Source organism: Podarcis bocagei (assembly GCF_964188305.1).
Source record: "Podarcis bocagei genome assembly, chromosome: 4".
NCBI lineage: Eukaryota > Metazoa > Chordata > Lepidosauria > Squamata > Lacertidae > Podarcis > Podarcis bocagei.
Window position 1 is genome coordinate 65180573 of NC_138128.1, and position 16160 is coordinate 65196732.

General features: G+C 40.6%; 1 pseudogene across 2 annotated transcripts in view; it reads right to left on the reverse strand.

Annotated features, from left to right (window-relative positions):
• LOC308584643 (heparan sulfate glucosamine 3-O-sulfotransferase 1 pseudogene) overlaps positions 1–16160 on the reverse strand; it is an 82418-nt pseudogene that overhangs the window by 49001 nt on the left and 17257 nt on the right. Inside the window, exon 2 of one of the 2 annotated variants that reach the window (XR_014013498.1) lies at positions 14183–14263. The exons of the other annotated variant lie outside the window; for it this stretch is intronic. The product of XR_014013498.1 is annotated as a heparan sulfate glucosamine 3-O-sulfotransferase 1 pseudogene (transcript). The remainder of the gene's footprint in view (positions 1–14182; positions 14264–16160) is intronic. 2 annotated transcript variants of the gene reach the window in all.

The following is a 16160-nucleotide window of genomic DNA, read 5'->3' on the forward strand; positions in this document are numbered from 1 at the left end:
AGGTTACTTTCTCTTTTTCTTGTTTAGTCTCTTCCACCTCTATAGACATTGTTTCCCATTCAGCTGTGGATTCTTTCTCATTCAGGTCCTCAATACAATCAGCAGAGTTGCCTGTTCCCAAGGTCATAATGTTAAGTTGTTTGTTCATAGCTAAGCTCTGCTCTTGTAAAGTTCCCACCAATTGAAACATCCTTTCGATTTCCAGTAGTAACTTTCCATCCACAGCCATTGTATCCATTGTAGTTTCACAGAATTCCCCCTAGAGGGAATCTGGTTACTTATTAGTCTTTTCTCCAACAGTCCTTTAGCTTGTTATTGTTACTTTGTTTCCGACAATTTTTAACTCAATTATAACTCGTCTTATTCCAGAGGGATCTTAAATAGTGATTTTTCCGCTTTAAACTGCCCGTTTGACAGCTTTGACAGCTGTCAAACTCCGCAGCTCTTACACAGGCACAAAGGCAGGACGTTCCCGAGCCCGGGAGGGGGGGTTGCTCAAAACATAAAGAGGGTCTCCAAAACTCCACTCTCCAGCACAAAATTTCCTTTAACTAAATCTTGAAAGTTAGTGTCCTTTTTAACTCACCCCACCAAGGGTAGGCTCTCCAGCTTAGCTCTTATGTCATTGCTTAAATCGTCTGCAGGGGGGGGGGTGCGGACTTCCTTTTAGCACACCCCCCAGTCGTCTCCAATTCAGGGAAAAAAATTTTAAAGTCCCAATCCGTCTTACTCACGGGTAATTCTTTCAGTCCAAATTTTCAAGGAAGCAAGTCAGCGCTTTTCAGCCATGGCACACGGCTTCGCTCCGCTGGGGTAGCGGTTTACTCTCAGCACCACGCCACTCTCCGTATCCTCTCCGTAGCCTTTAAAAAGGCTCTTCGTGAATCGGGGAGGGCGCTTAAGGTGCCCACCGAGTCACCAGGTCCTCAGGCATCCGCGCCTGAGGTTTTTGAGGGTCCCCGCGTCGCCGTCGCGGCCGGACCCGTCCCCAGCGGAGCCGATTCCCTCCGGAGCTCGGAGGGAATCCGCCATTAGCTGTCCGCGCCAACCCGGAAGTCGTGAATTGCTTCTTTTCCTCATGTATATATGTCACATCAAATCAAATTACAACAAAACAAGGCTCAAATCTGATATTAAGTCATCTGAAAACATAACAAAGAAGAGGAAGAATGCCAAGTAGAAATTTGTGTCCTAGATGCAATCTTACATCTAGTACGTTTTTGACACTTGAAGTTACTGAGGGCAAAATTTCCTCTCTAGTCCTTGAAACATCATTGGCTCAGTGTTACAATGGATGCTGAGTGGATGTTCCTTATAAGGGGAATTTGTGCTTTACTCATGATCTAGATAATGTAAACAGCACAACCATATAATTATTATTTTTCCTTTGCATTGACTGTGCACAAAACTAAACTTGCATTGTACAAAGAAATTATAAACTAAAAACATTGTCTACAACTGTACACAGTAACTCTGTTTTGTAATGAAAAAATTCATATCCCTAAAGGAAACTGACGGATATTACTCTTTGGCCAGGGAGGCAGCTCTGTGTGACAAGCCAATTTTCATGGTTCTAGTTACCCTAAAGGAAAATGAAAGGTCAGAACCGACATAATTTTTAATGGTGGCAGCAGATTAACTGCCTGCAATTTTCCTAGCCAACTAATCAAGGATTAAAAGCTTCTTTTCTGAAAGGGTTCTCTCTCTCTCTCTCTCTCTCTCTCTCTCTCTCTCTCTCTCTCTCTGCCTCTCTGATTTTATGCCCACAAAACACTGTCCTAGTAACTCTGTTGTGGGCACATTTCCCCTCAAAGCAGGGAATGACAATCTGCTTTCAGAAGCCTATATTTTGGAGTGAATCCTTGCCAGAAGACATACTATCATCAGGAAGTCCTGCCAGACTATATCTTTTTGTACCTTATAAATGTGAATAAAAATCCCCAGCTAACACGATTATAGCAATGAGACTGAACATTTGGGATATCCCTCAATTTCATTTCTTATCCTTTAAGCCACGAACGAAGGTGTACAAGAACCAGCATTTACTACTGCTCAGTAGCTCTCCAGAATAAGAACTTTCATGCATGCTTGGCAAGGGGCACCTTGTACAGTGAAGTACCGGTAACTCTGGAGAATTTCTCTTTGCTCACCACAAGGATGAGCAGCAGAGATACCATTTCTGGCTTGTTTTTTTAAAAAAAATATTTATCAGCAACCTTTGCTGCCGCCTGTATTTTAAAGGAGTAACACAATCCTCTTCAGAGTGGTTATAGCTGAAAGACAATTCCCAAGAAACTGACAACCCAATAGTATCCACGGGATGGGGGATCAAGCGGTAGCAGAAGCACAATTTGGGTAGATCTAGGGATAATAAGGAAAGGCTTTGCTGGAAAAGTGGGATTTAAAGAAGAACTTTAAAAATAGTAAAGGTGTAACGGCTCAAGGAAAGGGCCTTGGCACAATGAAACCTACAAGACACAAAAGCAGTGGAAATGAACATAAGGTAAAATAAGTCAGAAACAGGAAAATAGACTTTGACAGTCAGCACCATTTGTAAACCATGGAACATAATGAAATCACCAAAGGGCAGAGAAAAACTATATGTATAGATGGGGAGGGAAACCCAGGGATTTAAGTAGGGCAGGGTTAGTTAACCTGTGCTGCACCAACATCTCAACAGGTGCCCGTTTCAGCCGAAGTATATAAACACCTGGACAGCCAAAGGTTAGCTGTAGAGTGGAGAAAACTAGACATTCCATAAGAGAATTCTGAATGCCTGAACCAAGTGTTTTAGCTTACATTATAAGGTTCACAGTGAGGTGAAAGCCATACAAACAGTGCACAAACAAGGTTATGTGTCAATAAGAAGGTTATGCTATTAAAACTGGTGGTTGGTAGCTGACATCTGGAAGATATCCCCAAAAGGGAGTGCAACTGGAAAACACTACCTTTTAGAAAAAAAACAATCTTTTACACTAGCTTGCACGCCATCAAGATTACCACCTGTGCATTGAAATTTTATGGTTATGGGTACGCCAGACTAACCAAGTAGCGACATTTTCCATGGCAAGCTGCATGTTAAACAAATATTTTGACCACTGAGAAAAATCCACATGGTTGAAACACATTTGATCTTAGGCATGATTCATTAATTATATATTAGTCATGTTAGTTTGTTGATCAGGCATTGCCCTGGATCAACGAGTCCATTTACTATTGCATTTTTGCAATGTTATCTATTTCCTTAATACACTGTAACATTATTATTTGGAACTAATGCTGCATGCCATTTTTTCATACTATTTAGGTGTACTTAGAATAATATTTGTTCTCATACAATCAGTGTTTGAGTTTACCTATAAAAACTGTAGCCTGAAAGACAATAACTAAATAAAAGATGAAAACCATTTGTTTTAAGATGCAAGAATCTGCAAGAAGCAAAAGGTAAAGGTAAAGGACCCCTAGATGGTTAAGTCCAGTTGAATTCAACTTTGTTGTGTGGAGCTCATCTCCGCCTTCAGTCCGAGGGAGCCAGCGTTTGTCTGCAGACAGATTTCCAGGTCATGTGGCCAGCATGACTAAACCACTTCTGGCACACGGAGGACCGTGACAAGTGCCAGAGTGCATGGAAAAGCCGTTTACCTTCCCGCTGCAGTGGTGCCTATCCATCTACTTGCACCAGTATGCTAGGTTGGCAGAACCTGGGACAGAGCAACAGGAGCTCACCCTGTTGTGCAGATTCAAACTGCTGACTTTGCGATTGGCAAGCCCAAGAGGCTCAGCAGTTTAGTCCACAGCGCCACCCTGTATAATTCACTGTACAGTGGTATCTCGGGTTACAGATGCTTCAGGTTACAGACTCTGCTAACCCAGAAATAGTACCTCGGGTTAAGAACTTTGCTTCAGGATGAGAACAGAAATCGTGGTGCGGCAGCAGCGGAAGGCCCCATTAGCTAAAGTGGTACCTCAGGTTAAGAACAGTTTCAAGTTAAGAACAGACCTCCAGAACGAATTAAGTTCTTAACCCAAGGTACCACTGTACATATGGATGCTTATAATAAAGCTACCTGAATATTATTCCAATCTGGTTATTTGTTACCTTGGTAGAGAAATTCAAGGCAAGATTTTCCTGCTAGAAAAGACTAGCAAATCTTTTCTTATGAAAATACTAGCAGCCTTGTATCTGGTGCATGAGAATTCTAAGAAGCAGTGCAGTTTGGGAAGCAGTGCTTGAAATCAGTGTAGTTGTGAAAGAATCAATGCACAATCTTTACTCAAAATGATGTTAAATATTCTCCCAAGAAACAAAAATCTGCTCCTTGATCTTAGGAACCATAATGCAAAACTGGTTATTATATCTTAAGTGCTGTCCAACTGCAAGGTGAGCAAACATGCTCCCAAAATATATAGTACAATATATATTCCCAAAGCCCTCCACCAATACCTACCAAAAATGGATTAAAAGGGCATAAAGCATTCTCAGCAGAAAATTATGATAGTCCTATAAAATGTGATAAATTGTTTTGTGGAAAAAATCATCAGTGATATAAAACTGAATTCATAACTGATGCCACTTAATGTGTACCCATCCTCCAATTTGATATCCAATTCATTCCTATTTGCCATGTAGACATGCGAATTATCTCATACTGCATCATTCCTGCTAAAAGAGAATGTTTCTGTTTGCCCACATTAGCGGAATAATTAAAAGCAGAAGCTTAGCAAGTTATGGATTACAGGCAGCACATGCCAAACGTGTATTTAAGAACCAGTGAAAGATGCAGCTTCAGAGGCTGGAAGGGAGAGGAGGAAAGGAATTCTCAAGAGCATCCATGACTTGAATGCCCTCAAGGTCATTTGGTTGAATGAGGTTGCTCTGCAGTCAGATGGCTCAAACAGGTTTAATGCTTTTATATGAAAAGGGATTAGCACAATGCCAAGTTTATGACTATGAGAAGGGAAAGACAGGAAAAACTCAATACATTCTCATAAAAGAATTATAAGATAATTTGATAATTTTTCATACTTTATATAAGTAATATAATGGGGGAAGGGGGAAGAGACATTTACACAATGCGCGTACTGTAATACTGATATGAAGCCAAACAAAATGCAATGAGCTTTGTTGCAGATGCACAGAAACTAAGAATAATATCACTTCAACAGGCTTTATTAAATTAGTTTCTGAATGTGGCGAAGTGATGCCCATGGGGCAAGACACGATGCTGCACTACATCACTTGAAAAATGAAAAAAATATTTGCATTCCCTTTCATACATATGGAGAACACTATCTTCATGGACTAGTATAAGATCCTGAATTTGTGATGCTGTGGAATGAACAGTGAAGTAATCCACCAGAAAACAATTCTATCAAACTCTATCCATACCACACCCCAAGTATTAGTAAAAAAATACCTCAGCAGGACCTACTATAAGGTGAGGGGGTAGATCTTGAGACAGGGTTTCCAGTAGCCAATCTCTCGTATCTTAGCTCCTGGGACAGCAATATTCAGGTATCTCAGAATTCCACCCAAAAAGGCATTAGCAGACAGCAACCTTGCCCTGCTTTTATAATGTCATATCCTAAAACATACAAAACCCCTGAGGTCAAGCCTGTTTGTTAGTGTGAACCATTTGCTACTACAACTGGTAATATAGACCATATTTCCCGAGCCTGACTTCAGCTATGTTTCTGCTTCTGTCCCTTGTGATTCCTATCTAAATCCCCTGTAACCTGATCATCAGCCAGACTTTGACCATGCCTTCTGCCTCTGGCCTTGCTGCTTGTGACAGAATCAGGCTCCCCCCCCCCCATCTGTGGCTTGTCCAGCTACAGCCTCAGACCTGACAACCAGGTTGAGCACACCAAAAAGTTCACCTCCTATTCTTGTAAACTTTTTTTTTTTTTTTTTGGAGGGGAGGGGTATAAACTGTCTGTGGAATTGCTGTTTGTGATGCAAACTACTAATATATAACTGCACTGAAGATTTACTTCTTCAGCAAAATAAGTAGCTAGCAAATAAAGACCATTCTACCACCCAAGCTGGTTCTTTGTGTGGTAAAACAGGTGCATTCCAATTTGTTTTAATGACTGACATGTATACATATTGTGTTATTGCTCAATAATTATATGGCTATATTTATGGGTAAGACAATGCTGAAGATAAGACTTTAAAAGGATTTAGGTAGTTCTTGTATAACAAGCAGGAGCACCTCAGATCTGCAACGTAGGTGGTGTAGATTTCTTCTTTTAAAAAATCTCTATGAAAAGGGTGCTATGATCCCTGTCAGTTTTATTCTGCATAATGTGTGTGTGGGAAGATCAAATTACTTCAAAGTTAGCTTTAAAACATATCCTGCTCTTCTCTAATCTTATTTAATTTCCCCTTTCCTCTCTACACTAAAACAATTCTTACAGTAATGCAAGATTAATCATTATCCTATACAAGTTTTAATTCTATTGTTCTGCTCTTGTGGTGGTTGTGTGTGTGTGTTTTTAATATAGCAAAAATATTGAGTTAATCTCCATTAAAAACCCCCAAACCAAGCAGTTCTTAAGGTGGCGAGGGAGAATGGTGGAAGAGATGTTTTAGAGCAGGCACCCCCAAACTCGGCCCTCCAGATGTTTTGGGACTACAATTCCCATCATCCCTGACCACTGGTCCTGTTAGCTAGGGATGATGGGAGTTATAGTCCCAAAACATCTGGAGGGCTGAGTTTGCCTATGCCTGATTTAGAGCTCCAAATAGTTTAGAGGAAAGGTCTTATGAATTCAGAAATACATTTTGCTGCTAGTGAACTCTAATGACTATTCATAGCCAGGACAGTCTTGTCCAAATAGCATATTACAAGGGTACCACAGGTCATTTCTAATATATCCTTCAAAGGAAAATATAACCAGAAAAGGCTGTGCGCATATATATATATATATTAATTATATATCATTACTACTTATGTGTGGAAGAGAGCAAAAAATATGAACTCCCCACTAACATGAGCAGTAAGTAGTTTCAGTGCAGCACTTGACATGACCAGTTCCTCTGGAGACAGGTGGTACTTTAGCAGAATCTGTCTAATCACACATTTTCAAGTCCAGCAGATTAGCAGATTAGCAGAACTGGGCAGGTACCCAGTCATATGATGCTAAACAGGAAAAAACATCATTCTTCCAAAAGCCAATCTGATCCCTAAAGCTGTTTCTTGCTAGTCCCAGATCTCAGCTCTTTCCCAAGTTTAAACAACAAATTTTCCTTCTATATCCTAATGTTGCAACAAAGTACCTTCAGCTATCAAGCTATACAGAAGTCTAGGTGGGGACCATTTTGTATAAGTTAATATTTTGAAAAAGCAGCAGCAGCCTAGAAGACAACTCCATGTTTCAATTAAGGTTCATTGGAGGAGTTCCTACCATTTTTGTGGACTAGTTTATTTCTCTTCTTAGTGGTTTAAACTAAAGAGCTTCTTTAGTGCCATTGAATGCCTAGAGGGATTCAGCATTTTCTTCTTTGAATTGAAGACTCCTACAATATATCGTCATGCATCATGGAAGTTCACATTGGAGAAGGTGGCGTGATGCTGTCAAAACAAACAACCCCCAAAACCTAAGGTGGAATTTCTGTGGGATGCACAGAATTAGTTGTACAGATTTTTTTTTAAAATACTGGTAAATAGATAATTACCTACAATTGATGCATGCACCAGGAAACTATGACACATCAAAGTAATGAATGAGCTTACACACACAAAAAAGCCTCTAGGACAACAAGACTTATTCATTCCTAGAACAATAGAATCCTTTTATTATATCCTCAGTAGGAAGAGGCAAACAAAAAAAGTTACTGTGCAATTCTACCCTTGGAACACTCTCCCAGGGATGCATACCGGTACTTTACTAATTTCTATGCCAGGTAAAAATGTTTTATTCGCATGGGCAACATTAATGATATTGTTAAAGTTATTTAACTTGGGTTTGAGTATGCATTATTCTAAAGTTTACTGTATTGATAATGTGCATTGTTTAATGTTTTTATTGTGTTTTGTTGTACTATAAAGGTAAATGTACCCCTGACCGTTAGGTCCAGTCGCGAACGACTCTGGGGTTGCAGCGCTCATCTTGCTTTACTGGCAGAGGGAGCCGGCGTACAGCCTTCGGGTCATGTGGCCAGCATGACTAAGCCACTTCTGGTGAACCAGAGCAGCACACGGAAATGTCGTTTACCTTCCTGCCAGAGCGGTACCTATTTATCTACTTGCACTTTAACATGCTTTCAAACTGCTAGGTTGGCAGGAGCAGGGACTGAGACACAGGAGCTCACCCCATAACAGGGATTTGAACCGCCAACCTTCTGATTGGCAAGCCCTAGGCACTGTGGTTAGACCACAGCGCCACCCGCATCCTTTGATGTATTATACATTCAAAAAAGTCTCAAAGTGATTTGCAATTTGTTGTACTATACACATTGCAAACCACTTTGAGTTTTTTTGATGTATAAAGTGATATGTGAGTCTAATCAAAATCAAATCAAGTAAGCACCATTGAGTTCAATGGGACTTCCAGTTTGTATAAGATTGAGAAAGAGAATTGAGGATTGCTATGGTATTAGAATAACTATATGTGGATTTACCTGGGAAGGTAGCCCATTTAGGAGAAGGAAAATCAAATCCAAACTCTCACTGCCTTGTGGCTATACTGATCCATGGAGTAAACCCCAGGAAAAATCCATACCCGCTGCCTTGTGGGACATCTTCAGGGGAAGAAAAGGCTAAGAGGTAATTATTACACAAATCTGGAGTGGAGTCCCTAAGGAGGTTGGATGGTGTCTTGTATGCCTCCTTCTGACAACTGCTGAAGCCAAGCTGGCACCAAATGTATTGCTCTGCTTTCCTTTGGATCACATCAGCAAGGCTAAGAGAACGGTCTTGCCATTTGGGCAGCCCAGTACTTCCATATACACTGCGAAAGCGTGCACCGCGGAGATGTCACTTTGGTTCTGTTAACACAGCATAAACAACATGGGAAGCAGCAATTATGAGTTACCGGTCTCTGCAAACACAGCAGGTACTGTGATTCTCCAGTGGTTTGACTTCACCCCTGGAGGTGCACTCCATTGTCACTTGAGACAGGTAGACACCAACAACATCTGTGGATTGGTTTCAACTTTATTCAATTTATATTTTGTTGTATTTTGTCATATTTTCAATATCCTACCACCCACAAGAACCAGTTATACAGCTCTTTAGATACTGACTCTTACATTTCAAAGAGGTGAACAAAAAAGTTAAGTGTGTGCATCTACAGGCTTTTCATTTCATTTCCTTAAAATATCATAAGATCAATTCTCCTAGATCAGATCAGAGGCCTAGATCTAGTCCAACATCCTGCTTTACACGCTGGTCAACCTTATGTTTATGGGAAACCCACAAGCCAATACATGAATGCAGCAGCACTCTCCCATTGGGGAAGGTCCATGGGTTAGTAGTAAAGCACACATTTCGCATACAGAAGGTACCTAGGTTCATTCCACAGTATCTCCAAGTAGGGCTGTGAAAAACTTCCAGACTGAAACCCTGGAGAGTCACTGTCAGTCAGTGTCAACAGTAGTGAGCTAGATGGGACAATGGTCTAACCAGGGGAGATACCTATGCTGCAGCTGTGGTTCCCAACTATTTATTATTCAGAGGTCTGCTGCCTCTGATCCTGGAGACAGAATAAGACATCACAACTAGTCATGGGTATAGCCAAGAGTGGGGGGTGGGTGGCATCTGCCCCCCGGGTCAAGTAAAACAATAGAAATACTTAACCAACTGACCAATCACATCAGTCCTGCCCCCCCTAACAAAAATCCTAGCCAAGCCCCTTGCAACTAGTAGTGATTGATAGGCAGAATATCTCTTGAGGAAAAGGTTCTTTTGTGTGAAGTAATTGACTAAAGTGAAGGCACAAACCATAAACCATGCAGGTTAAGTTTGTAACAGTCTGACTAATCTAAGTAAATCTTCAGGAGGCACGACTGCGAATCATAACCTATAATATACTCACAGTCATACTGGGTAGGGCAATTATAACGCATATTATGGGGTTTTTTAATATAAAAAAACAATCTTTCATATTCCATTTCTATCCAATTCTCATACCTTTCCATTAAGCACATATTTCAGTTTAATCTTTACCCCCAAGAGCCATTACATATTAGACTGCATATGGCAGCTATTAACCTGAACTGAAGTTCTTCAACTCGAAATGTGACTACATTGCTCCTTCTAATTTAGTAGAATTTGCAAACGTGGAAGCCTCTCTTTCAGTACCACAAGCCTAACACCATAAAGAAGACAAAAGCTTTCCCTATGCAACTTTAGTAGCATCTTCCCTTTCTATCTAAAAAGGATTTATTGATCCTGTTTTAAGTCACTAAGCTTCCTTTTTAGGTGTGATATATACGTTTTTAAAGTCTCCCCGGATTTCTACATTTTACACATTAACCAGGATGTCTAAATTTAAAACTCTCAGTCCTTCTATCTGAACCTTCAATTTCTGAGTCAGAATACATTAAGAAGTATCTCAGTCAGCTAGCCCAGATATCTTAGCTGGGAAGGACATCTGCAAGGCACAGCAGCGAGTCAGAGTAATCAACAGAAATCATGTCAGAATAGACAAGAGTCAACCCAAGAGGTTATTTCACAGAAACCACGTGACTTCTGGCAAAGCAGGAACAGAAAATGGGACGGGTGTCATGGCTAGAGCCCAAGAAGAAATAAATAAGGCCATAAGAATGCTGAATACAATAGTCTGTTATCCAACACTGCAGTTCTGATGGCAAAAGGGACTTCCAAATACCTCAAGGACTGCTTCTTCCCATATGAGCTGACCCTCACCCTGCGATCATCATCTGAGGCCCTTCTTTATGTGCTTGCTGCATGAGAGTTCCAGAGGCTGGCAACAGAAGAATGGGCCTTTTCTGTGGTGGCTCCCCATTTGTGGAGTGTTTTTCCCAAGGAGGCTCACCTTTTGTCTCTGTTACATATCTTTAGGCACCAGTCAAAAACATTCCTGTTCTCCCAGGCCGTTGGCTAATTTAACAATCTGTGGCCTTTTAAACGGTGATGGGGGTTATTGTTTTTGTTTAATAATAATTATTACTATGTAATGTATTATAGTGATCCCCAAATGAAGGGCAATATAGAAATGGAAGAAATAAATAAAATAAAATATGTGCAATAGAACTTCCTTGCTCTCTCCTATTGTCATGGGCTGGCTCAGTCATATGGGATCCTCATAACAGAGGGTCCTGGTTGTGCGCGGGACCCAAGACCTCACCTGATAGGGTTAAAATGGGCAGAGGAGCAAGAAGTCCTGGCCATTCCCCTGGGATCACACCAGGTGATTTTAGCCAATAGCCAGTGGATGGCGTAATTCCAGGGGCTTTAAAAACAGCAGTGTGATGCAAGGAGGGGCACTTGCTTCGCACTGTTGAACACCCTCCCTAGTTTAGGCAGAGTCGCTTGGCCTTGCTTTGGTTTGGATCGCCTGTTTTGGAACAGGGACTGGGTAGGAATTTTTCCATTTGGCAGATTGGCTTTAGCCATTTGGTTTTTGCCAACCCCTTAGCAAATCATCACAACTTGTAAGGTGGCGGTTAGGCATTGGCTCAGTTGGATTGTGGGGAGGGGAGGTGCGGCCATCACCTGCTCTTCCAGGAACTGGGTATTCTGTTAAAGGAATCTGGGGGTCCTGGATCTTGTTTGAAGTCCGCTTGAGGGGCTAGGGCCATGCCAGGGCCACAGGAACCCCGGGGTGAGCTTAGGTTGGTCCTCATCGACCTAGCTCCCTCGTTTGGTTTACCCCAGTTGACGATTACCCTGAGAGGTGGAGCCAGTTATAGTGGGGAGTCAACGCCTAAGCCAATACCGCTCATGTGATTGTATTTCAATAAAGTTGTGGCCAAAACTTTTGCCCAAAAACTTAAACTAATATAAGTGTCCGTGTGTATTTATTTTGGGGGTGGGTCTTGGGGCCTCGAGACGCAAACTGACTTGGACAGCCCATGACACCTGTCTCCTTCATCCTCTCACATGCCCTCATGATTGGCTCCAAGGGGTTGGGGGGACCTCCCCCCCACAGAGCAGATTTGGGAAGACGAGAAGACATAGAAGTCCCATTGCACCAGCAGAACCCCACTGGTGTAGGACTGAATAAAACTCAATGAGGCTTACAATGCAATTCTATACATGTCTACTCAGAAATAAATCTCATTTAGTTTGATGGTACTCTTCAGTCTGTATAGGGTTGCAGCCTAAGTGAAAGAGCCATAGCAGAAAGGCCTACTAATGGCCCAGGAAGATGACGACAGAGAGAGCATACAGCAGAATAGCTCAGAATTACACTACTAGTGCTACAGAAGTAGTAGCCCACATAATTAAATATTGTTGTTGTTGTTTAGTCGTGTCCGACTCTTCGTGATCCCATGGACCAGAGCACGCCAGGCACTCCTGTCTTCCACTGCCTCCCGCAGTTTGGCCAAACTCATGCTGGTAGCTTCGAGAACACTATCCAACCATCTCGTCCTCTGTCGTCCCCTTATCCTTGTGCCCTCAATAATTAAATAATTATTAAATAATAATTAAATAGAACAGATTAATTGCTTTCCATATTATATGAAAATAAAGAAAACCATATCCTTTCAGCATTCACAATTGCTTTCCTTGATATTCCACAATTGTGAAATACCTGAATGGCTTCAAGGAAGCAACATTTGCCACAGAATAGATATCCTACTATTGGGGTCACCAACATGGTATTGAAGGGCACATATACCCTTGCATAGGCTTTCTTCCCGTCCGCTTGCTGAAAGTAGGCTTGATAGAAACATTCAGCTATAGCCAATAGATCAGGCTTGGGTTGTGCTTGGCTGCAGTACGTGTTGTAGCGCTGACATTAGTTTCTCCAATATGCCAATACACTCACAGACCACAAAACGTTGTCACCCTTGCACTACTATGCAAAGTTAAGCTGATGTCTGAAACCATACAGCAATACAGTATTGCAACAGGGAGAATGGGTGGGAGTTCCAAATCGAACTTTGGATTTTACCATTCATTCCCCAACATGTGAAAGAAGGTTTTAATGTTTCCAGAGGTAGGGATGAGACTTGATGTCGCTACTGCCTTTAATTCTGTATTCCAGGGGAAAATAATAATACTTTTTAATTTTAGCACAAACACTGCTCAAGAAAAGATTAAAAGAGTTCAGTTGAATTTCTGGGAGGGTTTGGGGGGTACAGTTCTATATGCTCTACAACTTTGATTTTTAAAAATGCTTTTACTGCATTTCTTGGTTGTACATGACAGAGTTAATCCAAAATGTACCCCACTGGGCAAAATAAAACCATGCTAGATGTTTTTGTATCCCCATTGGCTTTCACTTGATTAAAGGAACTGCTTCATTATAGGAGCAAAGTAGAACAATTCCCTATGGGATCGAAGGACAATTTTCTAAGTGCAGCACCATGCAAGTATAAGAAAGGTACAATACCATTTTCTACATACACAGCCATCAAAATTGGATTTTATTAATATTTTGATGAGATTTAGAATGATTGGCTTATCTAGAAAAGATTCCGAATGCAGGAGACTCCTAATATTTTTTCCTCTATTTTCCCCAAGGCTAGGGTATAAAGCTTTGAAATTTCTTTCTGCTACCAATGACATATTATTACATTATATCTACTACAGATGTGCTAAACAGACATGAATATCACAAGCAATGATTCAAATTATTAGATTACTTAGGTAATTTGATTGTGTAGGCAGTGGCATCACTAAGATGACATCCAGGTACTTTGGAGTTTCTACTTCATCATGCAGAATTGGGCCTTGGAGCTGTATTTCTCGACACAGGCAGCCCCCATTCAATATGTGTGTGACCGTGTATATGTGAATTGTGCCAAACCTGGAAGGGACCTAGAAACATCACAAAGATGTCACTGAAATGTCACCCAAAGGGCGGGGCAGGGAGGGCGGGGGCAGAACAGGGTCTTTGCAGCCTTTTTCAATGGGTTTTGATTATACAGGATTGCACCGGCATGCACGGTGCATCAGAACTGCTGACAAAATTCTCAGGTAAATGACTATGTTCTAAAAATACAGAATTAATGGAGCTTCAAGTAAGTTAGCTTTGATCTTACCTTTAAAGCTTTATTTGTGTGCCTGGCACATACATCTGGACAAGGACATAGGATCATATAAGTAACATTTGCCATGATGTTCTGCAAAGCAAAAATGTTAGCTTACTTAGGATTAATTAATTGCTTTGTAAAGACTGCAAGTAACATGAGCATATACCACATTTTAAACATCCTTTAGTAACTAGAGGGGCCCTTCTTATTGTAAGCTATATCTAAATGTAGTACTTTGTGCAGATGTCCACCAATATCCTATAATAGGTAAATACCAGTGTCTTAGAATATTTTGTATTAAGCGCCAGAATTTAGTACAATACAGTTGTACCTTGGAAGTCGAATGGAATGTGTTCCAGAAGTCCGTTCTACTTCCAAAACATTCAGAAATCAAAGCATGGCTTCTGATTGGCTGCAGGAAAGTCCTGCAGCCAATCAGAAGCCCTGTTGGACGTTCGGCCTCCAAAAAGAGTTCGCAAACCGGAACAGTCACTTCCAGGTTTGCGATGTTCGGGAGTCAAAATGTTTGAGTACTAAGCTGTTTGAAAACCAATTAAGGCATTCTGTTATATTCCAGAAAGTTAATTCTCCTTCAAAGCCAACCTCTTATCCTACAATAATTTATTTCTATGTTTCAGCCAAATACTTAGCCCTCTTAATGATTTCCTTTAAAAAAGTTGTTTAAAATATTGTGTATATATGTTCCCGTATTAGATATGTATGTCTGAATGTAAACAATTGTGTTTCAGCTTTAGAAACTGTCCAAATAGCAAAGTCTCTTTTACATATGTGGGATGTTTATGATTATAATGCAATTATGGCACAAAAGAGACATTGCCCCTGGAGATGGGTTGCTGAAGACTGCTACAGTTATCAGTTGAGAAGAGCTCTTCAGTGAATTCAGTCTTTCCTTTGACTGGTAAAGACATTGCTTCAGACAACTTGGTTTATATTAAAGCACAGCTGGTAATCAGTAAATGTGTGTGTAATTTCATTTTTACATTTTTGTGTTTATACACTACATCGTAAACAACATTGTTACAGAAGATGACACAGCAAATGGGAAGAATGTCATCTAACAAACTGTCCTGAAAGACTAGTGTTCTTCATCATTCATTCAAACAGACTTCTCATTGTGAGCTTCTCCCCAAAGGATTTAGAAGTTACCATTCATTTGGAGGAACTTGGTGAAATTGACGTTTCACTGGTGATCTCTTGTTGGTACTCTTTGCTATTTAGCAATTTTGTACATGACTGAAAAATTATATTGGTACGGTACAGGTACTATTTGGATATAACAGGGTCCCTTTATTTGTTAAAAAGTTATGAAATAAAAGGGATCCAATAATAAAGTTAGGAATATATATTATTACTATAGAAGTAAAAACAGATAAACTCAGATTAGCTATTCATAAATGTATCATGGATGCTTTAGCTGAGATTCCTGCATTGCAGGGTGTTGGACTAGATGACCTTTGGGGGTCCTTCCAGCTCTACAATTCTATGATTCTATGGCTAGGAAACAACTGCTCTGAGATTCAACAGAACTAGGGTAATCCTCCAGAATAGAATGGACCAGCATGTCTCACTGAAATGAAGAGGAAAACAGGATTTGCATTGGCAGTAAAGTTCCATTGTTCTAGTAAAACTGTGTCACTTCATATTTCAGTTTTAAACAACAGACATACTTGCTATATTCAGCCAGGGTAATTTAAACACATACTTCAGTTTAAGAATAAATCCTGATACCCCAAAAGACCACCTGTGATTCATGTACTTTAAAATGTGAAAGCTTTCCTAGAATTGAAGACCTTGAATACAAACATACAGTGTTCTTTCTTCCTGGCACTGTTTTTTTGAACAAAATATAACGCACATTGATAATACTGAGGACTTGATTCTAGAGTCTAAACTAGGGGAAGCAATTGAAAGAACATGGCATACTAGAACGTCACAATCAGCCCTACTTATGGCTCGATAGCCTTCA